This window comes from Oryctolagus cuniculus, chromosome 11, assembly GCF_964237555.1.
Source record: "Oryctolagus cuniculus chromosome 11, mOryCun1.1, whole genome shotgun sequence".
Lineage (NCBI taxonomy): Eukaryota > Metazoa > Chordata > Mammalia > Lagomorpha > Leporidae > Oryctolagus > Oryctolagus cuniculus.
Genome location: NC_091442.1, coordinates 31,422,324 through 31,448,921, shown reverse-complemented (window position 1 = coordinate 31,448,921; position 26,598 = coordinate 31,422,324). Strand labels below are relative to the sequence as shown.

General features: G+C 39.3%; 1 long non-coding RNA gene across 1 annotated transcript in view; it reads right to left on the bottom strand.

Annotated features, from left to right (window-relative positions):
* Positions 1–1,462: 1,462 nt before the first annotated feature.
* LOC138844330 (uncharacterized) overlaps positions 1,463–26,598 on the bottom strand; it is a 228,764-nt gene continuing 203,628 nt past the window's right edge. The window contains exon 3 of the long non-coding RNA XR_011379989.1: positions 1,463–3,308. This is a non-coding gene — a long non-coding RNA (uncharacterized lncRNA). The remainder of the gene's footprint in view (positions 3,309–26,598) is intronic.

The following is a 26,598-nucleotide window of genomic DNA, read 5'->3' as shown; positions in this document are numbered from 1 at the left end:
TCATAGTTCAGCTACTGAACTGTTCAGGATTTAGCCTCTCCCTTAAAACAATCTAACTATTCCAATAAATACAATTATTCAAATGAATGGCAACCTTTAAAATATGTATATACAATCAATTGTTTAAGGAAAACATCACACCAACACTCTGTAATCACTTCCACAAGGCAGAAGCATAGGGAGGATTTTCTAATTCTGTGAGATCAGTATCATCCTATTACCAAAACCAGAAAAAGGCACCATAAGAAACCTGTCAGCCAATATCTCTAATGAACATAAAAGCAAAAATGCTCAATAAAATGTTAGTAAATTGAATCCCACAATGCATGAAGAGAATTATATACCATGATTAAATGGGATTTATGCCAAGTATGCAAGCTGGTTTAATATTCAAAGGTCAATTAATATAATCTGTCACATCAACACACTGAACAAGAATAATCACACAATCATATCAATAGATACAGAAAAGCATCTGATAAAATTCAGTATCTATTCATGATAAAAATCAAGATGAAAGGCAGCCGGCGCCATGGCTCACTAGGCTAATTCTCCGCCTTGCTGCGCCAGCACACTGGGTTCTAGTCCTGGTCGGGGTGCCGGATTCTGTCCCGGTTGCCCCTCTTCCAGGCCAGCTCTCTGCTGTGGCCCGGGAGTGCAGTGGAGGATGGCCCAAGTGCTTGGGCCCTGCACCCCATGGGAGACCAGGAGAAGCACCTGGCTCCTGCCATCGGATCAGCGCGGTGTGCCGGCCGCAGCGCGCCGGCTGAGGCGGCCATTGGAGGTGAACCAACAGCAAAAACGAAAGACCTTTCTCTCTGTCTCTCTCTCTCTCACTGTCCACTCTGCCTGTCAAAAAAAAAAAAAAATCAAGATGAACGGGAAATTTCTCAACTTGATAAAGAATATTTATCAAACATCTATAGATAACATCAGACTGAATGATGACAGATTATGAGCTACACCATTAAGATCAATAGCAAAGCAAGGACATGCCCTCTCACCACTCCTTTTTAAAACAATACCAGAAATCCTTGCTAATGTAAGAAAAGGAAATAAAAGGTATACAGATTGGGAAGGAAGAAATAAAGCTATCTTCTCTCACAGGTGACATAATAATCAATGAAGCAAATCTAAATGAATAAACAATAGCTAAACTTCCAAAAGTAATAAATTATTATAGCGAAATTGCAAGATAAAATGTTAACATGCAAAAATCAACAGCCAACTATTTACTAGGAATGAACAAGGGGAGTTTGAAATTAAAAACATAATTGTGTATAATTTTTATGTGCCAGCTAAATAATTTTAATTAAGAAAGTAGTACAATTTATAGTAGCATGCTGAAAAGTGAATATTTCAGTATAAATTTTACAAAATAAGTACAAAATTTATGAGACAAATCCCAAAACTCTCATAAAAGAACTAAACAGATACATATTTCATATTTAAACAACCCAATTTAAAAATAAGTCAAAGACCTTAATAAATACTTTATCAGAGAAAATATGTAGATGGAAAATCAGAATATGAAAAGATGTTGTACATTATATGTCATCAAATAAATGCAAATTGAAGTGAGGCAGGACTACACATTCATCGGAATGGTCAAAATTCAGAACACTGACAACACCAAGTACTGGTGAGGATGTGGAACAAGAGGAATACCTTTGGCTACTGGTGGAAATGCAAAATGGTACATTTGAGTAGACACTTTGAAAGGCAGTCTGGCAGGTTTAACAAAATTAAACATACCATACTAGACAGTAATTGTTGAAAAGTATACCCATCCAGAACTCTGCATATGGATGTTTTCAGCAGCTTTATTCATATCACAAATACTTACAAGCAACCATGTATAATTTTTGTCACCATTGTCCCTCTGTCACACCACTATAAATTGAACCAACGTGTGCTCTGGCAATTCACCCTAAGAATACAAATCCCACATTCCCTTTTGTAAATAAGTATGTAGCAAGTTCTCCTGATATCCGAAATGGCAGTTTAAATGCAAAATATAATTTCTTTTAAATATGTATTTTTACAATATTTTAAATATGTATTTTTACAATATTTTACAATATTTCTTTTAAATATGTATTTTACATATTTAAATATGTATTTTTCTTATTTTTCCAATAATCTTTTTAGTACTTGGCTCTTGTATGCTTTGAGAAATACGACTTCCAGTTAACAGATCAGAATTTTATGAACAGACATTTTACTTTTGGTGAAAGCTGCCCTGGGGGTCCTGGAGGATCATATCCCTAGGCCAGGTTGTGAGTTCACATTGCTTCTGGATAGGAAAGCAAATGGAATCCCAATTCCTTACACCTAAGCTGCAGTACAGCAGGCTTTTGTAGGGATGGGCAGGACTTTTGATAAAAAGACTGTATATGGCCTTGGGGCAGCTGGGCAGGCAGGTGAATGCAAGGAGAGGTTCTCAATGGTGGTATTGCTACAGTTCTGGGACTACTTTCCTACTCTTGGAATTGTGGTGAAGTTGACATTTTTGGAGGATATGGTTAAATCAGATATACTGACCAAAAAATGAAAATTAAAGATAAAATTTTTAAAAAATGTTTATAATCTGCTGCATAGACACTGCCACCTCCCTTCAAGGACTTGTCCACACTTGGGAGGGTGACTTTAGCATCAGAGTTCTCCACGAGGCTGGCCAAGGCTGACCAAGTTTTCGTTTCTCCCTCTCCCCACTCCTGCTTCCCTCCTCTACTCCTGGTCCCAGTGTTTGCATTGGGGGAAATACAAACTGTGGCTGGAACTAAGATATACAGCAGCCTTCAGAAAAGAGCAATATCCTTTAGAATATTTCCCACCCAATGTCAGAATCCCTTTTTAACCCCTATAATGGTCCTCCCTCATCCATAGAGGATCCATTCCAAGACCCCTGGTGAATGCATGGAATCTCACATCGTACCAAATGCAAACATACAATATTTTCCTATCCATGCATACCTATGGTGAAGTTTTGGGGCACAGGAAGATATTAATAACAATAATGATGGAGGCCAGCGCCGTGACACACGAGGTTAATCCTCTGCCTGCGGTGCCGGCATCCCATATAGGCGCCAGGTTCTAGTCTCGGTTGCTCTTCTTCCAGTCCAGATCTCTGCTGTGGCCTGGGAAAGCAGTAGAAGATGGCCCCTGCAGCCGCTTGGGAAACCAGGAAGAAGCTCCTGGCTCCTGGCTTCGGACTGGCGCAGCTCTGGCAGTAGCGGCCATTTGGGGAGTGAACCAACGAAGGAAGACCTCTCTCTGTCTCTCTCTCTCATTGTCTGCAACTCTACCTGTCAAATAAATAAATAAAATATATTTTAAAAAAACAATAATGGGCCAGCACCGTGGGTCAATAGGCCAATCCTCTGCCTGTGGTGCCGGCACCCTGGGTTCTAGTCCCGGTCAGGACGCCGGATTCTGCCCCAGTTGCTCCTCTTCCTGTCCAGCTCTCTGCTGTGGCCCGCGAGTGCAGTGGAGGATGGCCCAAGTGCTTGGGACCTGCACCGGCATGGGAGACCAGGAGAAGCACCTGGCTCCTGGCTTTGGATCAGCATGGTGCGCCGGCCACAGCAGCCATTGGGGGGTGAACAAATGGAAAAAGAAGACCTTTCTCTCTGTCTTTCTCACTGTCCACTCTGCCTGTCAAAAAAATAAAAAAAAAAATTAAAATTAAAAAAAACAATAATGATGAAGTATAACTATTACAACAAATCATAAAGGGTGATGTGAATGTTGTCTCTCTCTGGAAATAACATATCATACTTTACTCACACTTCTTGTGGTGATAGGAGACGACAGAGTGCCTGTTCAATGAGATGAAATGAAGTGAATGACGTAGTCATTGTGACACAGGGTTAGCTGCTATTGATGTTCTAATGAAACATCAAGAGGAAGATCATCTGCTTCAGGTGATCCTGAATCGTGGAGTTTTAACAAAGTTGGGTGAGCAGCATATACAATGTGGACATTCTGGACAAAGAGATGATCCATGTCCCAGGTGGGAAAGAGCAGAAAGGTTTGTGATTTCATTATGCCACTCAGAACAGCAGGAAATTAAAATATATGTACTGTTTTTATTTCTATAATATTCCATTTAATATTTTCAAGCCATAGTTGGCCACAAGTAACTGAAATTGCCACAGGCAAAACCTCAGATAACAGGGGACTACTATCTTCTTAGGTAGAACTATCTCTATGTACCATTCCATCTTTGAACCACTGTAACAGAAAGTCAATGTTCCTTCATGTTAATTTGAGATTTATCTCCCTCTCAGTTTCAGCCTTTGGAAACTAAACCTACACAATGTTATACCACTACACACCCACCAGAACATCTACAGTCGGAGTCAGAAAATGTCATGCATTGTTGATGATGTTGAGTAACTGGAATGCTCATATTGTATTGTAGTCATTTGAGAGAAATGAGCATATATGTATCCTATGATGTAGCAATTCTGCTGCAAGGCAAGGATCCAGCAGAAATGTACACATGTGTTAATAAAAGGATATATAGAAAGATGCTTATAGAAGCACCATTCATAACAGGTACAGCATGGAAATAAGCCAACATCCATCAACAATAGGATAAATAACTTACATAGTGATACAATGGGATACTGTACAGCAATTGAAATGAACAATTGTCACAATACAATAACATACACAAACCATATAAGCAAAACATCAAATGAGAATAATTAATTAATTAATTAAAATTAATTTATTGTGTTAGAAATCACACTATCTCGTAGAAGGGACCAGTTTCTAAAAAGAAGTACTAGAAGGGCTTCTGTAATATAAATACTATTGTTTCTTGATCTGGGTGGTAGTTATACAAGGGTGTTCATTTGGGGAAAATTCAGTGAGTTATACTCTTTATTATTTGTGCACTTTTCTGTAATACATCAATAAGAACAATTACTTCAAAATGAACTTTATAGTAAATATTTTATCTTTAATTGCAGAGAATCGGTGTTTATTTTAGAGAGTGATTGTTATTTCATAGCAATGTCTGCACTGGGTGGTTGTTCCTTTGTGTTTCTTTCACATAAATGCTGATTTCATGAACAGTCAAGTGTCTTGGTAAAGAACATAAACACATATAGTGCAGTAGATGCACAACTCCAGAAAGTGCATTTCTTTATTTCAAAACAGCTTTGTTAATGTATAGTTGACAAAGAGTTACCTTATCTAAAATATGAAATTTGAGAGTTCAGATGTGTGTGTGTGTGTCAAACAGCCAGCATGGTCAGGTTAGTGAACACATACATTACTCTCAGGAGCCTCTTTGTGTCACCAGGTAATCTCTGCATCCGGGCTCTCCAGCATGACATAATGCATACTCTATGTGGTTTATTTTGAGATCCAAATAGATGCATAAACACACACACACACACATACACACACACACACATAGATAGATAAATAGATAGATAGATAGATAGATAGGTAGATAGATATAGATAGATAGATAGATAGATAGATAGATAGATAGATAGATAGATAATTCCTTTTGGTTTCTGAGTAGCATTCCATTGAATGGATGTATAACAATTTGTGTATCTACCTACCTCTTGATGGATACTTGGGGTGTTTCCAATTTTTCATAATCACAAACAGACCTGCCTTGAACATTCATTTGGAAGTCTTATTACAGAAATGTTTTGCTTTTTCTTATGTACATACTGAGGGATTTAATGGCTAGCACATATATATGGTAGGTATATTTTTAAGACTTGTGACTTGTTCGAAGGCAGTTTTTGACAAACACCATCATAAAAGTCCACCCTTATTCAAGAGGATACAATTTACACCTTCATCTCTAGAAAAATTGGTCCCCTGTATTTTGCCTCCTGAGATGGTACCCCTCTATCTTCTGATTTTTTAAATTAATTTCCTTAGGAGAAAGTGTAGAATAAGGAATAGATTCTACTGATTACCTATCTCATAGTAAACCTCTTTTCCTGTGTCTTCTTTGTAGAAATTACAAATGCACAGATACTTCTGGGATGAAAGCATTTAACATATGATGATGCCTGTCTGCTGGTTCCATATCAGAAGAGTACTTCCATTCCCTTGTCTTACTATTTTTAACTTTATCTGAATTTTATTAAAATGTACACACCTTTCATCCTCCACAGTATTTTAAACTCAATTCTAGATTAAAATAAAACCTAGGTATTAGCAAAAGAATATCAGGAAATATTTTAAAAGCCTTTTTAAACTAAGCAGATTATAAATGAGTGACCTAACAAATTCCCGGGTTTTGACACTTGCTCACTGGCTAAAAACTGTGCAAGAAGCTCATGACTCTGTGGTGGCCATGCCGCAGACACAGATCTAGTTCATCTGGACCTCCTACTGTTGGATGATGGGAACAGCATGTGTGGAGTCCCCTGGGACAGGAGGCAGTTCCATCCATGGATCTATGCAGCTGAACACCCTACTCTGTGGGCAGGACTGACTCAAAGTTATTTCGGGCAGAAAGAGAGGGTGGAAAAGATAATGAAGTAGATGCTGGGATCTATCTGTGGACTGGGGAAGACTGTGATCATCTTGGAGATTGGTTGCAGACCTTCATGTCCAAAATGCTGATGACCACCCGCAGAGGTTATGACTCAGGGGAAGAGGGCTTCAGGGCAAATTACATAGTGTGAGACTCGCAGGATATTTTTGTAAAAATGAAATCAAGTTAAAATCAACAGCAGTGATGATCTTTGTAGGAAAAAGGAGGACTGCAAAATTAGCCTAGGAGATGCCTTTCACCTGATGACACTGAAACACGTGTGTCTGCTCCTAACCATAAACACTTTATCTGGACTCTGCATCTCATCCCGTTCCTCTCCAAGCTATTTCTTTCTTTAAAAAAAAAAAAAAGCTTTGAGGTATAATTTATTGACTATAAATTTCATCTAAACAGGTTGAGCAGGAAGATTTCTCTCACAAAATAGCTGAATACTGGGGCAGGCATTAGCCCAGTGGTCAAGACACCGGTTCAGACACCCATCTTCCATAGCGGATAAAATGCCTGGGTTTCATACCTGACTCCAGCGTCCTCGAATACAGAACCTGGGAGGCATCAGTGATGGCTCAAGTAATTGGGTTCCTGTCACCCACATGGGAGACCTGTGATAATTCCTGGCTCTAGGATTTAATCAGCCTAGTCCAGACAGTTACAGGGATTTGGGGATTGAACCAGTAGATGGGAGCTCTCTGCCTTTCTCTGTGTTTGTGTCTCTGCCTTCCAAAACTAGTAAGTAAATAAAAGTCAGAGTCATGAAAAAAAATAAACTACACAATTCTTCTTCTGGCCCCAGTCCCATTGTGTGCCCTTTTCAGACATCTCTTTGACCTACTTCATGGAGCTATAAGCGTAGCTTTACCATGCAGTCAGATGTCACATCACCTCTGTGCATTGATGGGTGGCAAAGGGTGGTGATTGGCCTGGATGTTCTACAAAAGGTTCTTTGGTCACTCTATTGATTTCACAATCAGCTCTTTTTTCCTGGATTTATGGGCCTCTGGCTTGACCTTATCTGGGCTTGTTTTAGGGAGAATGACTTTCACCTCTCCAGCAGTTCACTCATCAGACCTGTTCCATCCGCTTTAGAATTCCTAGAAATTTCTCCAGACTTCTGGTCTACTAATGAGACCAATTTCACTGACTTTTAGGACCTGTTTTATACAACTGTCATTTCATTAGGCTTATGCAGGGTCTTAGTCCACCTGTACGAGGATGGACTGGGCCTGAGGAAAGGTAAGTGTGCCGCTCCGCTTGCAGTTCCCCAGCCTCCCGATCATCCCGGAGACAATCAGTCGCAGCGGGGAGCCAAGTCTAGCAAGAACTCACTTATTTCATGCATAACAGAGCCTTTTATAACACAAAACTGCGGAGTCATTGGGGCAGGGCATAAGGACCAACCAATCACTTAAAGGGTCACTTTACAGGGCTATTTTCATAGGACTAGCCATATGTCTATACACTTGCTATCAGTTTTTGCCACTTCCCCTGATATTGTGTAGCCAATTAGTTTTGGTGGTAAACAACTTTGGATTCCGCTCACCTTACTTCCTCTCGGCACCATCTTTGAATTGCCTCATGTAACTAATTTCCCCACAGGCTTAGGCTTTGTGGAGTGAAAACGGCTGATGCAAGTAAGTTCTGGCTTAGGAATTTCTGGCTGAGAACCTCCAAAGTTGCAGTCTTCCTTGGACAGTGCACACACCTATGAAAAGCCAATCGGATTGTCTCCCCTGGCAATTGCAATCAGTAAATAAAGGAACTAGAGTCTGTTCATGGGTGGTGGGATGAGGAGTTGGAAACTCAAAGATTATCCATGTCTCAGAAGGGCAGGGGGAGTCCCAAGTGAGATGCTCTTATGAATCATCTTGGTTCTGAGTAGCAGAAGTGGTGGCTCAGCAGACTCTGTGGTGAAGAGACACAGAGATAGAGGTGGAGGAGAGGACAGAAGAAACAATAGGGCCAGTGCATGACTGGCAGCTAAGGAATGCCTGATGCCAAGCAAGCACCAAGGACAGCCAGAAGTGACATCCTCCTGGTCCTCCAGGTCCTGAGATCTCCCTTGTTCAGCCTACTCTCCAGTGTTTCTCTAAAACAGTGAGCACTCTGAGAGGTTTTGTTGCGTTCTGTGGAAAGTGCAACAAATGTCCACTGACTTTGTACCACTGAGGACTGGGTTTGAGAAACACTGAAAATGGCTGCAAGGTTTTGTCTGAGGACAACACTTACCTAAGTCATTCACTACCAGAAGCTCAAAAGTTCCTCCCAGCTGTTCAGGAAAAGAAAGTGAAGGGAGAAAATGGATATATGAAGCAAAGGGAAAATAGGAGCAGCAATGTCACAGGGGAGAAGAGAGACACACTCATTGTTGGAGGTCAACTGTACACTGCTTTAAATTATTCTCAAATAAAAGGGAACATCCAATTTCCTTAGAATATATTTGACTAGGGGCCAGTGCTGTGGCATAGCGGGTAAAGCCTCCGCCTGCCGTGCCAGCATCCCATATGCGCATTGGTTCATATCCCGGTTGCTCCACTTCCAATCCAGCTCTCTGCTGTGGCCTGGGAAAGCAGTAAAAGATGGCCCAAGTCCTTGGGCCCCTGCACCAGTGTGGGAGACCCAGAAGAAGCTCCTGGCTCCTGGCTTCAGATTGGTGAAGCTCCGGCCACTGCGGCTAACTGGGGAGTCAACCAGTGGGTGGAAGACCTCTCTCTCTCTGCCTCTCCTTCTCTCTCTGTAACTCTGCCTTTCAAATAAATAAATAAATCTTTTAAAAAAAATACATTTGACTAAACACACTTACGGCTGTCTGAAATCCATTTGACCTGTTGTGTTTTAAAAAGAATATTCAGAGGCCAGCACTGTGGCATAGTAGGCTAAGCCTCCACCTGCCATGCTGGCATCCCATATGGGTACAGGTTTGAGCCCAGGCTGCTCCACAAATATTTTTTAAAGATTATTTTTCTGTCATATAAAAGAAATCCAGGGAAGGTAGTGCAGTGATCTTTAGAAACCCAAGAGTTTTGGCTATTTTTCAGCATCACCATACTTAACACAGGCTTTCATTTCCAAAGTAATAGCATGAGCATAAGATGGCATTGCAGCTCTAGTTGTTGAATCTGTATTCCAGATGGCAAAAGTGAGAAAGGGAATAGAATCAAACATGTTTGCTTTTCACCAGCCCCTTCTAAATAGTATTTGCCAGAAGTCCTACCAGTAACAAGCATTTTATGTTTTGTTATTTCTAGCTATAAGTGAGGCTATTAAATATGGGATTTTAGTTACATCCATTCCCATGCTTAATAATATAAGGATTCTATTAAAAAAAATAGAAGGGAAGAATGAATATTGTTTAGACAGTTAGGATTCTACCCCTCTATATAACACAAAATTAACCTTAAACATATAAACAATCCTTATTGTGCTACATTGAAATTTTTGAAAATTATATGTGCCTTGACCTTTTTACTAGGTTCAGTATCCAGTGCTTTCACCTATGTTGTATCACACATTTCTACAAAATTCTGTTACTAGATATTATTAGCATCACTTTATAGATTAGAACACAAAAGGTCAGCCTGTAAAAGAATTTGCCCAAGGCCACAGAACTAAGATATATCATAATTAGGACCCAACTGAAAGTCCCCTGATTCTGACTTCAGAACTATTTCAATGACATCACTTCATCCAGTGACCTCTCCTGCTCCAGGTCACATTTCCTTCACAGCGTCTGTCTTCCAATGGGAAATTATATATACTTATGCCCAACTACTATCTTATCTACCTACCTTATTAGCTAAGTCCATCAGCTATACAACACTATAAAGTATTTATATCCCTTACTCAATGTTAAAAAAAAGTGATACACCAAAATGGTGACCAATATTAAATCATCTAATGCCATATTCTATGGCAAAGAAAAATGTAGGAAGTGAGCACTTAATTTTTATTGAATTAAGTTCTATGCAATCAACCCATTTTTTTTATTAATTCAATACCTACTACCACTAAGAGAGATCTTTAAAGCAGCCAGATGTAATGCAGCATGTCTCGAAAGCCTCTACAGCTACACACTAAATGCAGAGATTGACCTTGCTCTTAAGTACCCAGAAGTTTCTGAGACTCAAATTTCATGAGCATACTTTCTTTGAAGCATTCCAAGTTTTAGTTAAAAACAGAGCCATTAGTATTTATCTCAGTACAATTGGTGGGGATGATTACTCATAGAAGTGGATTAGATGCAGGGATTGGTGTAGTGGAGCAGCAGGGTAAGCCTCTGATTGTGATGCCAGAACTGCATATTGGAGCACTTCTGATCCAGTTCACTGCTAATGTGCCTGGGAAAGCAGCAGAAGACAGGGCTCAAATACTTGGGCCCTTGCAACCCATGCCGAGACCAGAATGAAGTTCTAGGCTTCTGGCTTAGGCCTGGCCCAACTCAGACCATTATAGCCATCTGGGGAGTTAGCAAGAGGATGGAAGATCCCTTTCTGTCTTTGTCTCTCCTTTCTCTGTCACTCTGCTTTTCAATTAAATAAATCTTTAAAAAAGAAGCATGTTAGATACAGTAGAACCCAGTGTCAGAGCACCTGTCTATGAGGTTTGCTTCCAGACAAATCTATATTCTAACTACAAAATGATTTTAATAAAATATGGAAAGCAGGGTAAGAACTTAAGGGGGGGAAAGAATAATGGAAAATTACTAGAGGCCTTGTCTCTTCAGAGAGGTAATCAATATTGATCAATGCTAAGAGCAATAGAAAAAGCATTGAGTGATTCAGAGATGACATATAAGACAAAAGGAACATATGCATAGATCACAAACATTTACAAAAATATTGCACCAGTCTTATTAAAGACAGTAGGTGAAAAGAAACAAGGAAACCACAAGAGAAAACATTTTTTGGAAAACAAGATACCAAAAAATTATTAAATTTATCAGTTATTAAAATAGATATGAACAAGTCATACTGATTAAATATGGATCAAAGACATTTTTACTCGTTGATACATGCTGAAAACAAATAATAATAATAGATTAAGAATTGACTTCATCTACAATGAAATAAGAAGTATACATTGCCAGAAATGAAAACTATGAAGCCCACATACCCTCTGGACCTCAAGGCAGAAGGCAGGTGTGGTTGGCACAGAATGTCTCCATTATTGCTCAGGAAACAGATTTCCTACTTGTTGTGGCACAATATTTAAAAGCCCATCTAATGCTTCTTTGTTAGTCATAAAATCGAACTCTGTGGTCTGGGCATGGGAAAAGGCGGATGATGTCCCTCAAGAGACCCAACCTGAAACCAAAGAGCAGCAGGCGGTGTGCAGCTGGAGGAGAAGTAGACATGCCACTTGTAATTACCTATGACCTATCATGGGGGCCTCAGGAGACTGCTGGAGGTGAGGCACAGCCAAGAAGAGAAAGCTGCTCCCAGCTTACAGCACAGGTAGCGTGACTAAACGGCCGTGACTGGGATCAACCAGAAATCGAGAGGGTTGTGTCAAAGATTAAAAAAAAAAAAAAAAAAAGATTTCCTGAGGTGTTCAAAGATAAAATAAACCCAAATAGAAATTTCAGTCTGTTCTATCTTCCTGCCTACCCTTAAAACACACTAGAAAATAGCCTGGCATTTCCAAGGCAAGTAATGGAAGGGAAATGACTAGGTCACACACTGGGGGAGAAAGGACTAGACCTCACTATAATAGTCCAGCCAAGTCATTGAACAAACAACTAAGCCAACATCATACCCTCTGGAGAAAGAGTCATCATCCAGTACTTGCAAGGAAACAAGAAAGTAGGGCCTGTACACAGGAAAAAAAAAAAAAAAAAAGGCAACAAAAACTCCATGTGAGACAGCAAAAGGGCCCAGATGTCTGACTCAGCACACAGACTTCAAAATGGTCACTGATGAAAACCTCACTGGAGGCAAGAAAAATCACCAAAAAAATTTTTTTTCTAAATAAAAAATGTATAGGGCTATAATAGGAAAAAAAAAAAAAACCTTGCTGGAAAGAAAGATATGAATTTACTGCTTTAAACAGACATGTACTCCAGGAAAAATTGATACAAGCAACAACAGTCATATGTGGCAAAGTCACTGAACTTCAAGGAAACGAAATGAGCATATGTAGATCCACATTTTCCAAGTGAAAGAAAAATTTAGCTCAACAAAAAGATATTACTCACAGGGTTCAGCTCTGTGGCTAAGCGGATAAAGCTACTACCTGTGGTGCCAGCATCCCATATAGGCACCAGTTCAAGGCCTGGCTGCTCCTCTTCCAATCCAGCTCTCTCTGCTATAGCCTGGAGAGGCAGTAGAAGATGGCCCAAGTGCTTGGGACCCTGCATCATGTGGGAGACTAAGAAGAAGCTCCTGGCTTCTGGCTTCAAATTGGCCTAGCTCCAGCCATTGAAGTAGTCTAGGGGGGTGAAACAGCGGATAGAAAATTTTTCTGTCTCTCTGCCTCTGCCTCTGCCTCTCTGTAACTCTGCCTTTCAAATAAATAAATAAATCTTTAAAAAAAAAGGTATTGCTCATAAACTCCTTCAATTTAAAATTTAGAAATCATTTCTAAATTACTTAGAATAAAGAGGGAATCAAAACTGAATTTCTAGGCACTGTTGTAGGGTACAAATCAATGGCATAAAATTAAGAGTCCATAGATAAATCCACAAATCTATGTTCAAATAATTTTTGACAGAGTATCAAAATATTTAGCGGGGAAATAACAATCTTTTCACAAACAGTGGCAGGACAAATAGATACCCACATGTGAAAGAGTGAAGTCAGATCCTTCACCCACATTATCTACAATGGTAACTCAAAATGGATCAAATACCTAAATCTAACAGCTAAAATTGTAAAACTCTTAGCAGACACAGGGGTAAATCTTCAAGATCTTGGATCTGCAAATGGTTTCTTAGATATGATATAAAAAGTATCAGCAACAAAATAAATTAGACTTCATCAAATTATAAGCTTCTGTGCACCAATGGAAAGTGAAGAAAGTGAAAATACATATCACAGAATGGGAGAAAATATTTGCAAATCATATATCTGAAAAGGAACTAGTACCCAAAATATATAAAGAGCTATTACAACTCAAAAACAAGGTAACAATTTTAAAATGGTCAAAGCATCTGAATGACATTTCTCTAAAAATAAATACAAATGATGAACATGTTTATTAAATGATACATAACATTTATAGTCATTGGAGAAATGCAAATCAAAACCTCAGTGCAATACCACTTCAAACCCATTTAGGATGACTATAATAAATGTAGAAATGGAAAATAACATGTGCCGATGAGGATGCAGAGAAATTGAAACCGTAATACATTGCTGTTGGATATGCAAAATAGTGTACTAAACTTACTAGCTATAATCAGAAAATCCATGAGGTTTCTCCTCAAGAGAAACAGAGCTTTTATTTAGCTTCTTTTAAGTGGTGGGAAAGGGAATGGGGGAGGGATTGCTAAACTGTTGGTTTACTCTGCAAATGCCTGCTATTGCTGGGGTTGTACCAGGATGAAGTCAGAAGCCAGAAGCTCAATTCAGGTCTCATATGTAGTGGCAGGGACCCAGCTCCCCGGGTCATCGCCTTCTGTCTCCCAAGATGCACATGAGCAGGAAACTGGAATCAACCAGGAATGGAGCCCGGACTCAAATGCAGGCACCCTGATATGGGACAGCTTCTTAAACACTGAGCCAAATGCCTGTCCCAGGATGCAGATTCTTTATCCAACAAATGCCTAACCTGATAGAAAGATAAGTCTGAAGATAGGCAAAAATATCAAAACTTCACTGAAAATGTTGTCTTTGATCAAATACAGAATGTTCACTTTTTCTGCCTCCCAGGAAAATGATCTTGCTTGTATTTGTGGGGAAGCTGCGGAAAAGGCTTGTCCCTTCCCTGATCTCACTTTCCAAAGTCTCAGTGACACTCACCAGCCTCTACAATAACACTCAGTTGCAACTTGCTGGTTCTGAGGCAACTTCACAAAGCCACATGGCAAAAGAGCGAAAACAACACTCAAAGTTCCCTCTTTGCTTTGCAGGCAGCATAGAACAGAATCATGTCAGAGGGTAAAAAAAACCACATGAACTCAGACTTCTTAAACAATCCAGTGCATCCCAGACAACTGAGACCAATAAGCACAACAGCACTGGTTATTTATGAGACACTGTCAGGAGAAAAAGAACAACAGAAAAAGAGCTTAGACTGCATGAAAAAGCCAGCGGTCTCAGCCCCGCGCAGGGCTCCACGATGTTCTGGTGCATTGTTCGGTGCTGAATGTGCACAGATCACGGGGCTTTTCATCGCCTCTTAAATCCACTGCTGCTCAAGCATGAAATATCTTTGGATTCCATTAAAAAAAATAAATGTGCTAACAAGCTGTTAAACCACATTTTACAACAAACGCATCAAACTGATGACTTAGCTTCAAAAATATGAACTAACCGAAATAATAAAGGCTTTGTAGAACTTGGATAAATGAAGTGATTGCCTCACAGTGAGGGAAATCTGTGAAGCACATCACTATGTAATCAAAAAAATAAGTTCCCAGTCCCCAGAGGAACATTCAACAGGCTCTGCCATTGCCTCCCAACAGTCCTGAGCCCAAAGGGTTTGGACAGGAGGAAAAACAACACAGGTACAAAAAAAGAAGTGGGCGGGAGTGGGAGAAAGAAAAAGAATCAGTCAGCTCTTTGATTAACAAGTCTGCATGCTGGATTTAAGTACAAACAGCTGCCTAGCCTCCAACAGCCAAGCCTAAATCTAAACACTCCACTGTTTACATAACCCAAACTTAATCAAGTGACCATATAATCCACCAATTTAAAGTATCCCTAAGAGTTTCAATGTAATGTTGCTTTTCTCACAAGCCAGTCTGTCAACAAGCTGTTTGAAAATGCCAGCGATTACAGCTCCATTTCCAGTCCTGCAGCATCTCCCGCGTGGTCATGCCACAGGGATGTGTACAGGATTCAGGACCATAAACCATTTCCTGTTGTTCTGCTGCATAGTGCACAATGCTTGTTTATTAAATCCAGAACCAGGTTGTACTTGTAAGGGAGTTTGGTGTGATGAAGCTTACTATTACAGCAATATTTACTAATAAGGAAATGTATTTGTTAGAAACTTGTTGGGTGAAAAATGCCATAGAAGATGAGCTGTGAGATGACAGATAATGGTAATTTTCATGAAGGAAAAATGAGAAATGGGAAAATATCACAATAAAGATACTAGAAAGTGGAAAATGCTGATGAACATTAAGGCTGAAAAACACCCTAAATGTCTACACCATCTGGGCCCCACTGTGGGGGAATAGGTATGGCACGATGGGGGCTATACCAAACTAGAATTTATGTTCCACATCTAAGTTAAGTGTGTTCTGCTTAAGGTCAACCCATTTTAAAAAATAACATCTGTGTTGAGATATAATTCACGTGCTGTGTAATTCACACATTTTAGGTGTGAAATCCAACTTGTATAGTTACAGATAGTGTGACCATTAACACAACCACTCGTAGGGCATTCTCATTCCCCAGATGGAAGCACATACCCTGTAGCAGGGTATTTCCTTCCAATCCCTCAGCCCTGGGAAACCAGGAATTTACTTTCTTTCTCTACAACTTTGCCTATTCCAGACATTTCACATAAAAGGAGTTTTATAATATATGCACTTTTTTGTGACTTGTTTCTTTCGTTTAACATAATGTTTTCAAGAACTCCAACCCATTTTTTCAACAAATGTGGACCTAGCATGGCCAGATCTTCCAAATGCTAAGAAGAGCTGGAAATCATGATTCTTACATGAAATTTCCCAATGTTTAAATATTGGCCACTAAATTAAACTAATTAAATGTATACTGTACAGCTTTCCCTACACTGTTGGTCAAACAAATGATGTCTATATGCTGTATTCACAAACAGGCCACCATTTTGCTTCTTCTATGGTTCACTGGACAGAGGGAAGGAAAAATAAGGAATCAAACAAGATTCAAGAAAGCAGCGTAGGATCAAACACATCCAGACAAGCAATGAAGACAGGGAGGTCTAAATGGAATAGACAAGAAAGCTATCACAAAGTGTCTGAATCTGGACTTGGTAAGCAGCCCAGGGAAAGTTCAATGTACTCCTCAGCCTTCCACAGCCTCCAGCAGGCTTGCTGTGACTCTGCCCTGGAGAAGGCCATCTGCATGGCAGAAAGAGAACTTGCTCTGCTGCACACATAGGCCATGAAGGAGCTAATTCAGTTCATCTCTAGAGAGAATGAGAGAGCCCAGCACCTTAAGCAGGATAATTCACTGAGTTATTGTTCATTTGTGTGGCTCTCTCTCTCTCGCTCTCGTGTGTGTGTGTGTGTGTGTGTGTGTGTGTAGGCATTCCTCATGTTGGCCAAGCCCTTCCTGCCTTCTTTCCTTCAGGGGGTTTAGAAAGTTTTCCAAATCACCTTTCTAATTGTCCTTGTAAAACCTAAAGCCCTTGGGATAATAATGCTGGATGTTAATCACCGAGGGAAGAAGACAGAAGATTATTCCTCAAATAAGCCAGATGCCAAAGGAGTGGAAGAGGAAAGACCGCCAGATGAGGACAAGGGGGCTCCTCTGTGGGTTCTAGGAGCAGCCCATAGCATGCACACACTATGAGAATCATAGGCACAACACTGAGGAGAATGCTTGCTTATCTAGGAAGACTGATGGGGTTACCAATATCAGCAAAGAATTCCAGGCTGAAATTGTCACAGAAGGAGAAAATGTGTGTCTTCCAAGTGCCATGATGTCCCAACCATGGGAAGACATCAGCAGAATCTCCATGACCTGGACTGGAGAGGGGTCTTAGCTTCAAGTCTGCATTAATGTACAATTTCTCAAGGGAGAATATTTCAATAGTACTATTATTGATTTGATGGAAACCTATTTTTCTAGGAACATAAACCCTAAATTCCATTCCCATCAAATTCAAATCTTTACTATTTCTGGGATTTACTCTCTTTAGGAATTTCTGCTTGCAGGTTTGCACTGGATTTAACTTGGGTAAAATTCAAATGCATTTAAAATGTATTTATTGTCTACAAATCATGTGCCAGGATAGGTTCAAGGGAGGCACGCACTTCACCCCAGGGAATTCGCAGTGAGGCAAGAATTGTATACATTGGTGGATACTGTTAATATGCATAAAATGCTAATAAGTTACATTAGACTAAAAGCCTAAAATACATCCTCCAAATAAAAACTTCACTAAGCGAAATTTTACAAATATAACATGTTCTCCCTCATATATTGAAACTATAAATTCTAGACCTGAAAACAGAACAGTGACAGCAAGATGCTGAAAGCAACAGGAGGCATAGAGGAAGGTTGGATAACAAGTGCCAAATCAAATAGAAAGAAGGAACAAGTTCCTAAGTAGGGTTACACAGCACAAAGAGGTGACCATAGTTCTGGAAAAGTTATTATATATTTTCTCAGCAAATACAAGAGATGAGCTCCAAGACTCCAATCATGGACAAAAATTACCCTTTATTGAGTCAACACTCTGTATACATATATTGGAACACTGCCACTCTACTTCATAAATATGTGTAAGCACTGTTAGCCAAAAAACTCTTAATTTTTTAAAAAGAAAAAAAAATCTTCAGATCTATACAAATGCCTCTAAAATATATAAAAGTGTCTTAAATTTATCATTTTTAAGTAAAGGGAATTAGAATGATCATAGATAAGTTAAATAATAAAATGAGTAAAATGTATGACTTGTAGCTACTGTATATGTTTCCATTACAAGGATATGTTAATGGAGCAGCTGAGAGGAAATCTCAGTCACCAACTGACTTCTACTTCAGACTGGGGAGCAGCTGACTGGGCTCTGAACAACTGCCAGACTTGGAGCAATGAAGCCGTCCTGCTTTCTTCCTCCACCCCACTCCTTCAGAGTGCCACACTTAGCAGTGAAATGTTGGGTAGTGTTCCTCTCTTCTGCTTCTACCAGTATCAGAATCAGCATCAGCAGGAGATACCATCTTCTTAAAGAGAAGTGAGAGGAGAGTGTGACAGCTTATGTCACTGGTGATACTTCCACAGGGACTCTGAGTCTGGTCTGGAACACTAGCAGGGAGGCAGGGTGCCCACCTAAACCCATGAAGTGAGAGCATATTGCTTGCTTGCCATCCTCATCACAAGGGCTCCTAGAAAATACCAGGGAGGAAGCGCCATCTTAAAAGGTGAGTACAGACTGCCATGGCTCATGTGCATGTGATGAGGGGATTTTATCTGAGGGATAAATCTGTAGTCCTCACTGATTTTGAGTCTGGCCTGGAGGGTTGGCAGGGGGTAGGGTACCCACTTAAGCCTCTGAGGCACTCCCTTCCTCTCTAAATCACTGGCACCAGTACTCAAATTGCCAAGTTAGAACACTGACAGGCAGCTGGCGGGAAGGCGTTGGCCCTCTCCATGCATGGAGCAGCCTTGCAAGGCTCCGAGTGTCTCTCCTGCTCCCTGTGACTGTGGGAGTTCTGTGACTGCATGATAGGGTGAGGAGCAAAACCGAGTCTCTGGGCAATCACTGTATCTGGCTTCAGAGGCTCAGAATTCCCTGAAAGCCTGTGGTGGATCATTGCAGAGGGTTCAGTGCTCACACTGAGGATCACACAGATCCTTTGTGTGGTTCTTGAGAAATTGTGGGTGGGGTGGGTAGCCACTGTGGGCTCACCCTAGGCATTGATCACCTTGGCAGAAAGGAGGTGAAGCAGTTATCACACCAGCCAACATGATCATACCTTCCATTGTGCCTACAAGAGATCTACCACACCCAATGTGAGTGTCACCCTGGACTCTTGCACCACCCCTAAGCATTGACTAGAGGTCCCAGGCCCCAGCTAGCACACACCTCTGAATATCCACTGAAGAAGCAGATGTTCGACTAAGCCACAGAAGAAAATTTCAAAGTTAATAGCCATCAGAGGAGAAAAATCAACAAGTGGTTCCACAAATCCCTAAAAATAAATGTAAAACACAAGAAACATGAACAAGGAAGACAATATGACTTCCCCAAAGGAACACAACAACATTTCAATACTAGAATGAAAAGATGAAAAGATTCATGAAATGCCTAAAAAGGAATTCAAAAGAATGATTGTAAGATTACTCAAAAGCAATGAGAAGCAAATTCATGACTTAAAGTAATCCATATAATACATGGATGAAAAATTTTACCATGAAATAGAGATACGGAAGAGAACATAAACATAAATATTAGAAATGAATAATTCAACATGTCAAATAAAAAATATAAAAAATATAGTGGAAAGCTTTAAAAACAGACTTGGTGAGGCATGAGAAAGAAGATCTGAGCTAGAAAACAAAACTTTGGAAATAGACAAAAAAGAAGGAAAGGGCAAGCACTGTGGCATAGCGGGTAAAGCCACCGCCTGCAGTGCTGGCGTCCCATATGGGCGCCTTTTCAAGTCCTGGCTGCTCCTCTTCCGATCCAGCTCTCTGCTGTGGCCTGGGAAAGCAGTAGAAGATGGCCCAAGTCCTAGGGCCCCTGCACCTGTGTAGAAGATCCAAAAGAAGCTCCTGGCTCTTGGGTTCAGATCAGCAAAGTTCCAGCCATTGCAGCCAATCCAGAAGTGAACCAACAGATGAAAGACCTCTCTCTCTCTCTCTCTGTAACTCTGCCTTTCAAATAAATAAATAAATTTTATTTAAAAAATGAGAAAAACTAAAAATATTGTTCAAGATTTATGGGATACTATTAAAATGTCCAACATACATATCTTAAGAATTCCTGAAGGTATGGAAAAGAGAATGAATAAGAAGTCCTATTCAGTGAAATAATAACTGAAAACTTCTCTAATTCGGAGAAAGAAAGGGAAATCCAAGTACAGGAAGCACACAGAACTTCTAATAGACATGACCAGAAAAGATCTTCACCATGACACATTATAATCAAACTTTCCACAGCAAAACATAAAGAAAAGATTAGATTACCTTCAGAGGATCTACAATTAGTTTCAAACCGGATTTCCTATGAGAAACCCTACAGATTAGAAGAGAATGGAGATGCATAGTCCAAGTCTTAAAAGAAAAATAAACTGTCAACCAAGAATATGGTACCCTGTGAAGCTCTTATTTATAAGTGAATGTGAAATAAAGACCTTCCATAAGAAACAGAAATTGAAAGAATCTTTCACCATTTGTCCAACCTTACAAATGATGCTTATGGATGTGCTACACACAGAAACACAGAAAGATAGATGGTCATCATCCTGAAAGAATGTGAAGGCAGAAAATCTAGTAAAAGTACAAAGCAAATCCAAAACAAATAGTGGGAATATTTATGGGAAAACGGCAGGGCCAAGTCAATACTAATCAATAATAATCTTGACTGTACATGGCTTAAATTCTTCACTTAGAAGATAGAGACTGGCTGAATGGATTAAAAAGCAAGGTCCATCTATTTGCTGCCTGCAAAAAACACACTTCACCAACAAAGATACACAAAGCCTGAAAGTGAATGGATTGAAAAAGATATTCCATGCAAACGGAAAGCAAAAAAGACCAGGGAGAGGCATCTTAACATCAGACAACATAGACTTTATCACAAAAACAGTTAAAAGAATCAAAGAAGGGCAAAGAAGGGTAATGATTAAGGGATCAATTCATCAGGAAGATGTAACTTTAGTAAATGTATATGTACCCAATGCCAGGGCACCTGGCTATTTAAAAGTAATGTTAATGGATCTAAAGAGATACACAGGCTCAAATACAATAACAATGGGGGATTCAACACACCACTTTCATCAATGGACAGATACTAGACAAAAAAAAAATCAACAAAGACACAACAGAACTAAAGCATACAATGGGCCAAATGGACCTAATTGCTGTCTGCAGATACAGATGCAGAACACACCCTCTTTTCATCAGTGCATGGAAATTTCTCTAGGATAAGCCATGTGCTAAGCCATAAAGAAAGTCTCAATGAATTATAAAAAATTGAAATCATACCATGTATCTTTGTTGACCACAAATGAAGCTAGAAATTAACAATTTATGAAACTCCAGAAAATATGCAAACACATGGAGACTGAACAATAGGCTCCTGAATGAATAATGGGTTATAGAAAAAAATCAAAAGAGAAATCAAAAAATTCCTGGAAATGAATGAAGATGACAACACAACATATCAAAACCTATGGGGCAGGCGCCGTGGCTCCCTAGGCTAATCCTCCACCTTGTGGTGCCGGCACAGCGGGTTCTAGTCCCGGTCAGGGCGCCGGATTCTTTCCCGGTTGCCCCTCTTCCAGGCCAGCTCTCTGCTGTGGCCCAGGAGTGCAGTGGAGGATGGCCCAAGTGCTTGGGCCCTGCACCCCATGGGAGACCAGGAGAAGCACCTGGCTTCTGCCTTTGGATCAGCGCGGTGCGCCGGCCCTGGCAGCCATTGGAGGGTGAACCAACGGCAAAGGACCTTTCTCTCTGTCTCTCTCTCTCACTATCCACTCTGTCAAAAAAAAAAAAAAAAGAAGACCTTTCTGTCTCTCTCTCTCTCACTGTCCACTCTGCCTGTTAAAAAAAAAAACAAAAAAAAAACTATGGGATACAGCAAAAGCAGTGTTAAAAGGGAAGCTTAGAACAATTAGTGCCTACATCAAGAAACTGGAAGGGCATCAAATAAATGATCTAACAATGCATCTTAACGACCTAGAAAAACAAGAACAAACTAACCTAAAATTAGTAGAAAGAAATAATTAAAATTATAGAAAAAATAAACAAAATTCAGACCAGAAGAGATACAAAAGATCAGTGAAAAGAAGAGCTGACTTAAAAAAAATTGATATAGCATTTGAGCAACTAAAAAAAAAAAAGAGGGAAAAGACCCAAAGCAATAAAATCAAAGATGGAAAAGGAAATGTAACGAGATACCACAGAAATAAAAAGAATCAACAGGAATTAATACAAAGAGCTGTATATCCACAAATTGGAAAACCTAGAAGAAATGGATACATAAAACCTACCAAAATTGAGTCATGAAGACATAGAAAATTTAAACAGGCCAATAACCAAGACTGAGATTGAATCAATAATAATGAACCACCCAACAAAGAAAAACCCAGGACTGAATGGCTTTGTGCTGATTTCTACAAACTTTTAAAGAAGAATTAATTACAATTCCTATAGGCCAATATACTTGATGAACGTAGATGCAAATATTCTCAACAAAATCCAACAGCACATCATAAAGATCATTCATCTGGACCAAGTAGGTATGTACACATGGTTCAACACATGATAATCAATGTGATACATCACATTAACAAATCGAAGAGTAAAAACCATATTATTAATCTCAATAGCTGCAGAAAAAAACATTTGATAAAATATAACATCCTTTCATCCTTATGCAAACTGGATATAGAAGGAACATACCTCAACATTATCAAGGAAATCCATGACAAACCCACTTCAGCATCATATTGATCATATTGAATGGGGAAAAGTTGGAAGCATTTTCACTAAAATCTGAAACCAGACATGATGCTTTCTTTTTTTTAAGATTTATTTATTTATTTGAAAGTCAGAGTTACACAGAGAGAGGAGAGGCAGAGAGAGAGAGAGGTCTTCCATCTGATGCTTCACTCCCCAATTGGCCGCAACAGCCGGAGCTGTGCAGATCTGAAGCCAGGAACCAGGAGCTTCTTCTGGGTCTCCCATGTGGGTGCAGGTGCCCAAAGACTTGGGCCATCTTCCACTGCTTTCCCAGGCCACAGCAAAGAGCTGAATCAGAAGAGGAGCAGCCAGGACTAGAACTGGTGCCCATATGGAATGCTGGCGCTTCTGGCCAGGCGTTAACCCACTATGCCACAGCGCCAGCCCCATAATGCTAAAAAAAAAAAAATTCACCACACCACTGATATTCAATATAGCTCTGGAAGTTTTAGCCAGAGCTATTAGGCAAGAAAAAAAAAAATCAAAAGGATACAAATTGGAAAAGAGTAAGTCAAATTATCCCTGCTTGCAGATGACATGATCCTAAATATACAGGGAAAACAAAAGACTCCACTAAGAGACTATTGGAAGTCATAAAAGAGTTTGGTAAAAGTTGAAGGATATAAAATCAATACTCAAAATAGCCTTTGTATACACAGAGTATGCCATGAGTGAGAAAGAACTTATAAGATCAGTATCATTCCTAATACCTACAAAATATGTAAATACTTCAGAATACATTTATCCAAGGAGATGAAAGATATCTACAATGAAAATTGCAAAACATTAAAGAAATAAATGAAAGAAGACACAAAAAATTGAAAAATATTCCATGTTTGTTGATTGGAATAATTAATATCATCAAAGTGTCCATACTACCAATAGCAATACATGCATTAAATGCTATCCCAATCATAATACCAAAAATATTCTCATATCTAGAAAAAATATGCGAAATTTATAGGGAAACACCAGAGACCCCAAAAAGCTAAAGCAATCTTAAACAACAAAAGCAAAGCCAGAGGCATCAGAATACCAGATTTCAAGATATACTACAGAGAAGTAATAAAAGAGCCTGGTATTGGAACAAAAATAGAGGCATAACCAATGGAACAGAATAGAAATCCCTGAACAAATCCATGCATCTATAATCAACTAATCTTTGACAAAGAAGCGAAAATCAATCCCTGGAGCAAGGACAGTCACTTCAACAAATAATGCTGGGAAAATTGGGTCTCCGCATACAGACCTATGAAATAAGACCCTTGCCTTATGGCTTATACAAAAATCAACTCAAAATGGATCAAGGATCTAAATCTATGACCTGATACTAGAAGAAAACATCAGGGGAACTCTGCCAGACATTGTTATACGCAAAGACCTCTTGGAAAAGACCCCAGAAGCACAGGCACTAAAAGCAAAAAAAGACAACTGGGATTACATCAAGCCAAGATGCTTCTGCACTGCAAAGGAAACATTTTCCCTTTTTTTATTTGACAGGTAGAGTTATAGACAGTGAGAGAGAGAGACAGAGAGAAAGGTCTTCCTTCCATTGGTTCAACCCCCAAATGGCCGCAACAGCCGGCGCTGCACCAATCCGAAGCCAGGAGCCAGGTGCTTTCTCCTGGTCTCCCATGCGGGTGCAGGAGCCCAATCACTTGAGCCATCCTCCACTGCCATCTTGGGCCACAGCAGAGAGCTGGACTGGAAGAGGAGCCAGTGCCCATATGGGATGACAGCACCACAGGTGGAAGATTAACCAAGCGAGCCACGGCGCCGGCCCCAAAAATATTTTCAAACTATGTAACTAATAAAGGCTTAAAAATCCAGAATCTCTAAAGAGTTCAAGAAACTCAGCAACAAAAAAACAAACAATGAAGTTAAGAAATGGGCAAAGGACATGAACAGGTCTTTTTCAAAGGATGAAATGGAAATGGCCAACAGACATGTGAAAAAATGTTCAGGATCACTAGCTATCAGGGGAATACAAATGAAATCCACAATGAGGTTTCACCTTACCCCAGTTAGAATGGTTCTCATACAGAAATCAAAAAGCAATAAATGCTAGTGAGGATGTAGAGAAAAGGTACTCTAACACATTGCTGGTGGGAATGTAAACTAGTATAACCATTATTGAAGGCAATATGGAGATTCTTCAGAAGTCTGAAAATAAATCTACCATACAATCCAGCCATCCTACTCCTGGGAATTTACCAAAACTAAAGAAATCAGCATATGAAAGAGTTATCTGTACCCCCATGTTCATTGCAGCTCAATTGACGATAGCTAAGATATGGAATCAACCCAGATGTCTATCAGCTGGTGACTAGATAAGGAAATTGTGATATACATGTATATATAATGATATATGTTGTACACACACACATACACACACACACACACACACTATGGAATACTACAGCAAAAGGGGTACAACTGGAAACCCAGAAACCATTGTTTGGTGAAATCAGCCAGTCTCAAAAAGTCAAATGTCAAATGCTTTCCCTGATCTGGAATAACTAATAGAGTACAAAAAATGTATTGTATATGAGCAAAATTAACATTTTGAGATTTGATTATTGCTTGCACCTTTTTTCTATGCTGTTGAGAAACTATTTTTTCTTACTATTTGCTGAATTTTTTACTTAGTTGAGGGGTTAAACTTATGATAATGAAACAAACTGAAAATATATCAGTGTAAAAATTAATAGAAAAATAATAAAGGAAAGAGAAGTGAAGGTGAGAGTGTGAGCATCAGGCAGGGTAGGGTGGGAAGTATCAGTATATATAAAATACATAAAATTTACTCACTTTATATAAATAAAAAATAAAAAGTATATGTTAAATAATGCCTCAACTGAAGTTCATTTTTGGTCAAAATGGAAAACTCAACAAGTGACAAAATACAGACATTGTCAAGACTAAAGCTCCTAAATACAGCAAGTTTCTTATTAAAGGTCATAAATTCAAAAGCAACCCATTAAATAACTATTTCCCAAAGTGAAATCAAAACCATAATATACAATATAACAAAGGTGGTGGGAGAAATGATTAACAGGAAGTGATTTGGGGACATTATCTGTTTGAAAAAATATATTTATATTTCTATCTTGTAACACATGCTACATTTATTTTAGAATGATGTAAATACAGGATTGATATCATAAAAGAAATTGAGGAAGTTACAGTGAATATTTATCTCATAACAGATTGAGAAATATTTCTTTCTTTTAACTTTTATTTAATGAATATAATTTTCCAAAGTACAGCTTATGGATTACAATGGCTTCCCCCCCATAACTTCCCTCCCACCCGCAACCCTCCCCTTTCCCAATCCCTCTCCCCTTCCATTCACATCAAGATTCATTTTCAATTCTCTTTATATACAGAAGATCAGTTTAGTATATATTAAATAAAGATTTCATCAGTTTGCACCCACATAGAAACACAAAGTGAAAAATACTGTTTTTGTACTAGTTATAGCATTAAATCACAATGTACAGCACATTTAGGACAGAGATCCTACATGAGGAGTAAGTGCACAGTGACTCCTCT